At 34.9% G+C, this 12,361-nt stretch overlaps 1 pseudogene; it reads left to right on the top strand.

Moving 5' to 3' along the window:
• Positions 1–878: 878 nt before the first annotated feature.
• On the top strand, positions 879–9,981 carry LOC134267218 (sialin-like; annotated as a pseudogene).
• Positions 9,982–12,361: the final 2,380 nt, after the last annotated feature.

Raw genomic sequence — 12,361 nt, 5'->3', positions numbered from 1 at the left:
AATTTTAGATACATGTATCAATGACTGAGAGCGAAAGAATAAGTATACTGGTATACATGTGTTTGTTCGGACCACAGAACCAACCCGTTTGCCTGATCCGCCATGCCAAAGACAACAGTTAGATTGAGGGTTTGACAAGATACATTTAGGCCCCAGAAGCGTATAAATATTTTTGAATAACCTTCAAGTTAACTTAGAAGTGTAATGCAAAAAAACTCTATAGCAACCAAACATACTATAGTATGTCTCCAATGGTGATAGTTCTAAATTTAGAAGTTTAACACTTGTATTATTATCATATTCCATAAAGTATAACAATTATGTTTTTCTACACCTTAAAAAAAAGTCCTAGTAGTATATAAATCTATACAAATATAAAATTAACATTTCCAGTGTTTTGACTGAGTGGACAAAAAAAATCTTTTGGCCAGGACTTCAGAAGGCGTAAACAAACAAGACAGATGGCAAAATCGCATAATACGACAATCATACTGGTAGTCAATACATTTTGTTAGCAACCATCAAAGAACACTATATTAACCTAGAGCTTTGAGGCTGGTGAGTTTTTTTAACTCTAAGGGTATCTAAATCAACAGAAAACTTGTATTTTCAAATTTAGGATTATGTCATTTATTTATTGTTTATCGTGTGACAAAATGTTATGTCATGTGAATTTTAAATTTACTTAGTAAACATAACATTTCATGTTGTAAATTTAGTATTTTCTGCGATGCGACCCTATAAAATCAAAATTTACAACCTGACAGTCATGAAAAGTTACATATTATCACAGTTTAACCCAGGGTATCTTACCTTTAGTGCATTTAATATTAACAAAATATATTATGCACTTTGCAGATTTAGTGGTCTGAAAAAAAATGGGGACCTCTGAAAACTCCGATTCCTCAGTCCATAATGATGGTACACTTATCACCGACGCCACCACAGACCTAAACGATCGTGACAATTCTGTTGACTTGAAACCGAACCCCATCTCAGAGCAGGAGATCTTGATGATGAAAAACAGTAATTTTGAATCTAGTTCTGGCTTTCCAAATGTCAGATCCTCACGGAACAGAGATTTTGATGAAAGGCACTTTATACGCAGCAGGAAGAGTAAGAAACCAGGAAGTGAGACTATACTCAGAACTTTCCGACGCATGCGCAGTGTCAGTATGTGTTACCCCCATCATAATACAACAGCCTCTGATTTCATGGAGCAGCTACAGTCACATCCTTACAAGGACGCACATAAAGGCATGTTTCACTTCAGCTGCTTTCTTGCTTGAATAAAAAAATTTTTTAAGAGTAGAGATATCCTTTTTTGTTTAAATGAAAATTGATTCATAATAATTCTGTCCTTTCAGTTCCTTGGTGGACATCATGGCGAGTGCGCTTCTCTGGTCTATGTTTCGTCGGTTTCTTTTTCTTGTATGCCCAGAGAGTCAACCTCAGCATTGCTATCGTCTGTATGGTTAAGACGGAACTCACAGCAACCAACATGAAGCATCAGTCAAATTTTACCAATATGTCAACCCATTGGACTCCTCTCAATAATTCAACAATAAATTATGAGCAGAGCTACCTTAATCAGTCTAGCCACGCTACAGGAACTCCATACAGTGTGCCAAAACTTTGTCCCGACCCAGTACTTCTCTCTAAACACATGGTATGGATTTTAAGAACATTATATGAACTTATAATAGATATAACCGACATTGACATACTAGTATACAAATATGGCAAGCCCTTTTACTATTTATTCGTGAAATTAAAAAAAATCTTTCAATAGCAGAGCTATCTCTCTAGCATAGAGAGATATCTCTTTAGATCATAGAGATATCTCTTTGACTAATAGAGATATCTTTATACCTTAGAGAGTATTTCTTTTTGTAAGATATCTAGATATCTCTTTTACTTAGAGGAGGTATCTTCATAAGCAAGAAGATATCTCTTCAAGCGAGAGAGATATATCTTAAAGTTAGAGAGATATCCCCTTAACAAGATTAAAAGAAATATCTTTTTTACAGATATATCTTTTTAGATTTTCAAAAAGAGATATCTCTCTAAGCTAAAGAGATCTCTTATAATGAATAAGACATCTCTTTTTCAGTGATCCTTAAAATAAAATAATTAATTCCCCCCTTTAAAACGAAAGCGAAACACGAAGTAAAGACTCTGGAATAATTTTACGGTCATAAGAAAAAGAATGAGCATGCAATACACAGAATAATATATGTACTTTATAGAAAAAATGCTGTAAATCCATTGTTTTGAACAACAAATAATGAAAGTTTAATGTTAAGGAAAACAAAGTTAGCATAAAATCTCAAATGCAATGGACCAATGTTCTCAGTCTATGAAATAATCAATTATTACTAATTTGAAATCTTGACAACACTGAATTACTTGTCATATTTAGTAAAGTTTTAATGTAAAATATCATGAATATGTCAAAATTTAAAAGTGCTTTAATTTACTTCCGTGAATAAAAAGCTTACTTCTGGTAAAGGGAGGAGTCATTTCAAATGGATTTAAATAAAAATAATGAAAAGAGATATCTCTTTTTGCTTGAGAGATATCTCTTTTTTTACACTTTTGAAAGATATCTCTTTTTACTTTGAGAGATGTCTCTTAAGATAAACGAAGAGAGATATCTCTTTTACTTTAAGAGATATCTCTTTAATTTGGAAAGATGTCTCCAAAAGTAAAAGAGATATCTCCAAAAGTAAAAGAGATATCTTTTTAACGTTCACAGATATCTCTTTTCACGAAAGAGATACCTCACAAGGAGAAAGAGATATCTGGTCAGGTATATAAGAGATATCTCTCTAAGTTTAAGAGATATCTCTTTCTCTTAGAGATATCACTTTAAAATGAGAGATATCTCTTTAAGTTTGGAGATACCTTATTTCTCTAAAATGAGAGATATCTCTAATTTTAAGATACAATTTATTTTCCGAATAAATAGCAAAAGGGCTTGCCATATACAAAGGTCATATGAATAGTTGTGCGCTCATCACAATCACTCAAATCTTTTGAAAGTTACAAAGTTACAAAATTTTATTTATAGGAAGGTGAGTTTACTTGGGACAAAGCTCTCCAGGGAGCCATTCTGGGAGCTTTCTTTTGGGGATACACAGCTATGCAGATTCCCTCCGGTGTTCTGTCGGAACGCTTCGGGCCTCGCCTAACGATCTTCGTAGGAATGTCATTGGTGTCCGTCCTCACCATTTTAACACCATTCCTTGCTGGGAAAAAGCTCCAGCTTGCTCATAATAACTCGTGTCTTTATAGGAATAGGAGAAGTAGGTATAATGGTATGATCTTTTTGACGACCAAATTAATTGAATAATTGTGCACAAGCTAAATGTTCTTTTTGATAGGCTACGATGTACCCTGGAGCTCAAGCATTTTGGGCCAAATGGTCGCCGCCCCACGAAAGAAGTAGGCTTGTAGGATTTGCATTTGGGGGTAACTAAGACAATAAAAAAACAGCATCCATGTTTCAGTTTTAATTGTTCATCAACTCTAGGTCATAATTATGAAAAATATTGGTAATTTTCAGGTACTCAGCTTGGAAATGCTCTAGCGTTTCCCGTATCTAGTCTTTTCTGTGAATATGTTGGCTGGCCTTGGATATTCTATTTCTTAGGTAAGATAATATGCCTTTCCTCCAAGTCTATCGCAGAGGAAATAATACTTCTGCATATATACGTAATAAAATTATTGTTATAATGTGCAATAAACTATGTACAATAGAATTTTCAAACATTTTACCCGTACAAAAATATGCTTTTCAGTTGAAAAGAGTCAATCATTTAAACTCATCTTTTGTCATACTGAGTGTTCATTTTAAGGATTACTTTTACATAAGTAAATTATGGAAGAACTTTCCTGTTAAAGGAAGATATTTTCATAACATAATTTATTCTTAGGATCCTGCTCGTTGCTCTGGACACTGTTTTGGGGGTTCTTCGTGAGGGACAGTCCAGAAGAAATGCCAAATATTACAGAAATCGAGAAAAAGTATATCGAACACTCGCTCGGAAAAGAAAATTTGCCGGAGAACCCTGATCTGCGAAAGAAGGTACAATCTGTTTTATCCAAACCAAAGGGCTTTTCATCATTTCTGCCCTTCATAGTCAAAACTTTTGATTATTCATTTTGTAAATAACTTGAATTTGATCGAGTTTGATACATTTGTAAATAAAAGTTTCTTTCTGCATAATGAAACCACTCCTTTCAGCGTGGTAAACCTTAGCAATGATAAAATGTCTTAAAACATTGTTCAACCCGTCACTTTATTTGTACCTTAAGCCTTGATCTTTTTTAAATCCTGGCCTTTTCCAGTCTCTGCAAAATTAAGAGTGTGAACCGAGGTAAGGTTACTTATTTAAAATATTCCACGATATTGAAGTGGGAGGGTATATACGAGTGTTCGGAATGTCCGTCCGTCTATCTTTACTTCCGTTCCGTTATACGCTTTGGGGTACCCATCTCTTATCCGCAACTCTTCTTATACCATTGTATCTTTCATAGAATTTTTGTTACATGGTGCCATTGTGCACCTCCTATATTACTTGTTGATCTGACACTTACTTCGGGTCTCCCAGAGCAAAACATGGACTCTTCCATTATAAACATATGGGAGGTGGGGAAATCATTTAGTGAGCTCAGTGCTCACAGTACCTCTAATTAAAATCCGTGACTGAATTTGACAACACTACTCTTTGTAATTCTAGCGTCTCTGTATCACTACAGTGTACATGTGCAGGTAAGATTCATCGTTTATATTTTATATAATTTATATTATATACTATGATATATTTATATACTCCCAGTGTGTGTAAATGAATCCTAACGTTGCTTTATATGTATCTCGATCAATGCCAAGTCAAAATTATCTCGCCGTGAACCTCTTGCATGTTGCAGCCTAGCAAGACTAAGAAATGCTGCAAAGTTAATTAAAAACACAAAAATTATTTTTCTTGTGATTTTTTCCACTTTCCCAACCTCAGGTCTGCAGAAGTACACAACAATTTTGTAATTAGTGAGTTTGTAAATATAGCCATGTATTCTAAAGACAAAGACATCGACTGATTTTGTTTTTATGGCTCATGGAATCATTGATTGCTAGATGTAGCATTGTATAGATATTTAACAACAGGATATTTGTTATATATAGATTTACTACTGCTTTTATTTTTCAAATCATCAACAATCCATTTTCATGCTGGTAAGATTTGTGAGCCAGCAGGAGGCCCTCTACAGGCTAATTTTTTATGGAGCTTTTCATGGCTATTAAATTCTAAATAAGCTTTGAATGTGTTAATGTACTAGTAATTGTTTGATATATGCGCAACAAGTCCGATATAACATTCTCAATTGGTAGCCATTTCACTTTATGTAAATATGAAAGAACTTTTTGACAATGGTCGTGCTTACTAGATAAGAAAATAAGACGGAAAAACATTAAGAGGTAAACCTTCTCTTGAGAAATACCATTTATGACTCGGATTACGATATATCGTATTGCCTTTTTGACCAATAAACATGGTATTTCGCTCTTTATGGGCCTTAATATGCATTACAATGTTAAAAATATTAATCTTGAAGTCATCGTCTTTGTGTACAACAAAATCTGAGTCCTCGCAGTACTTGGTCATGCTTCTGTACCCCGTCACTGTTTTATAAGTCAGGTTTCTATAAGCGTCAACGAAAGTTTCCTGGATGATGCCTCCGTATATTTTGCTCTCTTTAGAATTCCCTTATCTCTGCTAACAGACTACCCAGAAAAAAACACAATGATTTAATCGAATTTTAAAAACGCATCTATTTTGCAAACTAAAATTTTCTGGAAAAGACTTAATGAGTAATAATTTTGGTTCCATTATAAGTTTTAAAGAATGGCAGATCAAAGAAGGGTTTATTATACATATATATGTAATTTTTGCATACAATGGTATTGCCTTGGACACATTAAGACTGTCATTTATTGCTGGAGGCAGATTCTTTTAGTGATGCAGTAGACTAAGGAGAGGCCTTTCAGTTCATTGCGAGGTCTTTTCAATATTTTTGTAACCAGTATACTCGTAAAGGTTATAAAAATATATGTCAGGAACACATTTTGAAAAGACAGCTCTTCATCTCCAGCACCAAGGAAACAATCTTACATAATATAATAATACGAGTCACCAGCTAGAAATGAAGTAACAAATTAAACGCTTCTTTTGTAAATACTGTAATCTACGTCTTAATTTGGTACCGTGTTATCCTGTGAAAGAAATACTGTAATTTGCTCTGAATTTATTTAAGCTCGCATTTAATGTCTAAAAGTGTCCAAATATAAAAGATTATGAATGGAATTTTTAATTCTTCAAATTGTATTGTCTTAGAGTAAAGACGAGAGAATGATTTTTTTTTTCAATTTTATATTAAAGGTGCATGGACACAGATTTGAAGTTAATATTTTCTGTATAATATCACGATTTATATATTTTAATAGCACTTAACATGAAAAAATATTAAAAATTTTATTACATCTTAAAGTTATTGAAACTTCAAATTTTTGGATGGGCTTGATTGACATATCCTTGCACTCTCAAAAATTTACTTTTGTTACTTAGGAAAAGTGGCAATCTTGTTGTGTATTAATGGAAAATATTAAAACTATAATCAAAAAAATTCAGAGTAGAAATGTTGGAAAGCAAAACATATACACAGTTTATTATCAGTCCGTACATAAGAAACATTTTTACTGCTCAATATATTTTTACATAATTTTTGTTTGTTCATATTTTTTTCTGTTTGACCACAAAAACTTTAATCTTGCCTATAGCTTTTGTTTGGAGCTAGGTCTTTCATTTTTCTCGACTAGACCTTTATTGATCTATTGTGGTATTCCTTTGACAAGTCCTTTCTTTCAGTATCCATTATATTTGACCATGACCTTCGAGAGTCTGACCCACTTCTGCTAAATTTTACCAAACTTCAAACTTGCCAATATATAACTTTTCATTGTTCAAGGCTAAAAGTTTCATTATTCATGTGTGCTTTTTCTTCTAGACCAAACTTCTTGGCATTTTGTTGTTAAATACATTGCTGTTTTCCGTGATATTTTGCAGGGTAAACCCTGGAAATCCATTCTGACGTCACTTCCTGTTTGGGCTATTCTTGTGACCAATGCAGCTGGAAATATGGTGCTTACATGCTGTTGACTCAGATTCCTACGTATCTGAAGGAAGTTCTCAAGTTTAACATCAAGTCTGTAAGAATCTAACAGTATGGTTTGAACTTTGAATTAATATGTTTTACGGCGTGACCGTTGAGGCGAGCGCAGTTGTACCATCAAAACACTTGAAAAATTGATCAGCCACTTCAAACATCAAGTCGCACGAGAATTTCGACTAGCTTTGACGTCACATGACGTCACGGAGCTCGTCGGAGCTTACGGAAACGGCCGAGCGTCTGTTTTAAACTATAGATCTAGCACAATTTCGGTCGAAAAACATTGCAGAGTTATTTTTTGTTTCTTTGAAAGATTTCTACAAACTGAAAGCTTTTTATGCTTTACGTTATTGTTTATTTATTTATCTATTTCACGGAAGCAACCGACATGACTTAATTAGCATATCGTCAAAATTCGTAAGTTTCCGGTGACGTCATTTGTATCATTTCCGAAGGGCAAGGTGAAAGCCGGTGTTGTGGCATGGGTGTATTTTTTTGAATAAGGTAAGGAAAAATCATTTCGTTAAGATTTCGGTAAGAAACAATGTTCCTTTATTTTTTTTACTATTTTTGATTTATTCGCGCAAAGGACATTGGGTAGTGCAGGAATTCTGGGAATGTTGCACAGAGAAATTTGGCTGACGTATGTACAGATTTCAATCCGAATTTCCTCTAGCTGTTCTTACACGTTAGTCTATTCCAGCTCGCTTCGCGAGCGTCGCTTCGCGACGCTCGCTGCGCTCGCTATAAAGAATAACTTGGTAGCAAAAGTACATCATTTTGAAGGATTAATTTTGTTGTGATGTTTTTCAATATGACTATCTTTCCTCTTCTGCAGAATGGGATTTATTCTATGATACCATATCAGCATTCTGGATGACGATCATAGTGGCCGGAATATTTGCAGACACACTTATTTCAAGGCAAATTTTAAGCATCAAATGGACTAGAAAGTTGTGTTGTGCAATAGGTATTTAACCTTTATTGCATCATCGAGATATTTTTAGAGTAAGGCCAAAAAAAAAAATAGTCTTGTTTCCTGCTACCCGACAGACCCTATTTTTGGGGGCCGACCCTAAAAATTTTTTTTTCGATTTGGAAAAAAAATCGAAATATTTCCGGAATTTGTCGTTCTGTCACCGTTTTCAGTTCCCCTGTTATAAATACAAAACAAAATGGCGGCGGCCATTGGAAGAGGCCAGCCTCATGTGCACTCTGTTATTTTGGAACGGTGTCGCTACAAGGACACAAAAACAAGTGTAATAACAACCTTTTCGAGTTCTACCACTTTAAATGATATCTTTGCTAGTGATCGATTGTCAGTTGTCAGAAGCTCTTCGATGCTACTCATCGATTATAAAATAAATATCGCCGACATCGCTAACAAAAAATAAAATTGTCATACTTTAATTTTATTACCAAATCCAAGTGCAAAGAGCATAAAAGTAGTGGTGAATGCTGAAAACAAGGAAGGATCCCGTGTCTTGTAGATACTTTTACCGCCATGATTAAATATGGGGTTAGACTAATACCAGGAAATGGTAATATTGCAAGTAAAGGAAAACATAATTAGTCTAGTCAATCTTTAAACATAATTATCACCATAAATACATGTCTAACGTCTGGATAATTACTTTTACAATTTGCAATTTTAACTAACTAAAACTAATTTTAAGAAATAAATACATGTATTAAATGAAAGGTAGGACTAATATCAGTAAGATACCCATTGCATGGACTTTATAAAAAAAAAGTTAATTCCCATTCTGTTTCAATAGTTCTATATTGTTTAAAGTAACAAAATATTTTTTTCCAAATCTTAAAAAAGAAATTTCAATTAACATTTGTTCTTGATTTAGTTCCTGTTCACTAAAATATTTCACTTAAATTACAAATGTACATGTATAAAGATTCATCATCTTTTTTTGTTTTTTTGTTTTAGATTTCAAATAGTAAACAACGATAAAATTAACCTGCTCAGAAATCAAATCATTGTAATCTAACAAAGTTCATGGTTTCTGTAACACATATGGTCCTTCGCTGAGTTTTTAAAGGAATGATTGATTATCTACTTGACAAATACCTTCATGTTACATAACTGAAAAAAAATCTGAGAAAACTAAAAGAGCTTTCTACACAGTGTACTGTATATTATAAAATACCACTTGAGTTGTTGTGCATCAAGATATGAAATTTAAGTAAAAGATTATATTGAGTGACTTGTGATATGTTTAATTTGATCATGTATTCAGTTCATATCCAAAAAAATGCCGTCGGAAAAAAATAAAATAAAAAAATAAAATAAAATAATTTTCCTACCTACCTACCCTATTTTTTTTAGGCTGGTAGCAGGAAACAAGACTATTATTTTTTTTGGCCTAAAATACTTTCAGTCAGAAATTTGTATTTGAATAAAATGTACAAAGAAGATGTAAATGATAGGTATAGATTACGTACGTATATATGGACCCAATAAATAGTTTTTCATTGGAATAGTGTTATTTTGTAGGTCATTTTGTACCCGCGGCTTTTTTGATTGCCCTTGGATATATGAAGTGTTTCCAGCAGGAAGCGGCTGTTTTCCTTCTTACACTGTCACTTGCGTTCTGTGGCTTCCAGTTTCCGTCCGTTTTTGTGAACCATGGTGATATTGCTCCCAACTATGCTGGTACTATATTTGGTTTTACCAATACTGGAGCGAGTATTCCAGGGATAATTGCGCCCTATGTGGTCGCCTCCGTAACTGTTAACGTAAGTTTTTTCATTGGCCTGTTGTCATTTATTTTGAACGTTTTCTTTCGAATTAGCTTATGTGCATGGCAAGATAATGGTATTTAATAATGTCGTTATATGCAAAATTTGAATCATACCTGGTCGAGAATCGTCTAATAAAGTACGGATAGATTTTAGTGGTTCATTAAAACAGAAATTCCGCAAATAATTGTTCCTCTAATAACTGGATATTTTAAGGTCTATATAAATGTAGAAAATTATACAATTTGCTCTACAGTATTGGCGGAGGGCCAGCAGAATTTTTGCACAAGTAAGCTTACAAATCCGTTCAAATAACACAATTCAGAATTAGTTTAAAAATCAGAGGTGGGATCAGTAGCGACCACAGAACTTGCGATATACGTATACTGACTTTAAACAAGACTGTTGATATTATTGTTTCATCAACTTCTTTGTCAATAATTTCGTTCACAGAGCATACCCCTGCGTATAAAATCAACTGAGAGAGATACGGTAATAAACACCTATATGAGGTGACAAGCTATTAAGGGTATATTGCTACATAAGTAAGAATATTGTTTATTGAAACGTTGCGTTTATTATAACGCTTTGTTAGCTCACCTGAGCCAAAGACTCAAAGTGAGCTTTTCTGATCACAATTTGTCTCATTGTCGTCGTTATCGTCGTTGTTGTTAATTTTTCACATTTTCGACTTCTTCTCAAGAACCGCTGGGCCAATTTCAACCAAACTTGCCACAAAGCATCCTTGGGTAAAGGGGATTTAAGTTCGTTCAAATGAAGGGCTACGTCCTCATTCAAGGGGAGATAAATGGGAATTAATGAAAATTTGGTGGTATCTTTTAAAAATCTTCTTCTCAAGAACCACTGTGCCAGGAAAGATAAAACTTATGAGGAAACATCCTCAGGTAGTGTAGATTCAAGTTTGTTCAAATCATGACCCCCGGGGGTAGGGCGGGGCCACAATGGCCGACCAAAGTTTTACATAGAAATATATAAGAAAATTCTTTAAAAATCTTCTTCTCATTAATAGCAAAGGCATGAATGGTCATATTCATATGGAAGCATTCATAGGTAGCGTAGATTCAGGTTTGTTCAAATCATGACCCCCGGGGGTAGGGCGGGGCCACAAGGCTGATCAAAGTTTTACATAGAAATATATAGAAAAATTCTTTAAAAATCTTCTCCTCAAGAACTACTGTGCCAGTAAAGATGAAATTTATAGGGAAGCATCCTCAGGTAGTGACCGTTCACGGTAGCTCAGTTGGTAGAGCGCTCGCCCCGTGATCGGGAGGTGGTGAGTTCGTATCTCGGCCGCGACTGACCCAGTCGATAAAATGGGTAGCAACTGTTCCTTCGCCATGCGCTCGGCACTTTGAAGTGAAAGTTGCGGGTCCTTCGGATGAGACCTTAAAAACCGAGGCCCCGTGTCAGCGGCAGGCGTTGGCACGATAAAGATCCCTCATGCTCAATGGCCCTGAGTGCCGAGTAAAGGTCAAAATTTGAAGTCCTTCACCGGCATACGGTGACGTCTCCATATGAGTGAAAAATTCCCGAGAGGGACGTTAAACAATATACAATCAATTAATCCTCAGGTAGTGTAGATTCAAGTTTGTTCAAATCATGACCCTCGGGGGTAGGGCGGGGCCAAAATGGCGAATCAAAGTTTTACATAGAAATTTATAGGGAAATTCTTCTTCTCAAAAATAACAAAGCCATGATTAGTCATATTTATATGGAAGCATCCTTAGGTAGTGTGGATTCAAGTTTGTTCAAATCATGACCCCTGGGGGTAGGGCGGGGCCACAACATGGAACCCACTTTTTCCATAGAAATATGTAGAAAAATTCTTTAAAAATCTTCTTTTCAAGAATGGCAAAGCCATGATTAGTCATATTCATATGGAAGCATTCTCAGGTAGTGTAAATTCAAGTTTGTTCAAATCATGCCCCAAAGGGGGGGAGGGGGGGGGGTAGGGCGGGGCCACAATGTAAGTTTAAATGTAAAGGGCCATAAAGCCACAGGTAGTCAAAGAAATATGCAAGCATCCTTAGTTAGTGTAGATTCAAGTTTGTTTCAATCATACCCTCTTCCCTCTTTTAGGATTGGTTGGAACCACTTTTAGCTCACCTGAGCCGAAGGCTCAAGTGAGCTTTTCTGATCACATTTTGTCCGGCGTCCGTCTGTCTGTCCGTCTGTCCGTCTCTCTGTAAACTTTTCACATTTTCGACTTCTTCTCAAGAACCGCTGGGCCAATTTATACCAAACTTGCCAAAAAGTATCCTTGGGTGAAGGGGATTCAAGTTTGTTCAAATGAAGGGCCACGCCCTTATTCAAGAGGAGATAATTGGGAATTAATGAAAATTTAGTGGCATATTTA

Source organism: Saccostrea cucullata, unplaced genomic scaffold, assembly GCF_032062105.1.
Source record: "Saccostrea cucullata isolate Sc308-1 unplaced genomic scaffold, CSIRO_AGI_Scuc_v1 ctg15058, whole genome shotgun sequence".
NCBI classification, from domain to species: Eukaryota; Metazoa; Mollusca; class Bivalvia; order Ostreida; family Ostreidae; genus Saccostrea; species Saccostrea cuccullata.
Note: the sequence above shows the minus strand (reverse complement) of the source record. Positions and strands in the feature narration are given on the sequence as shown.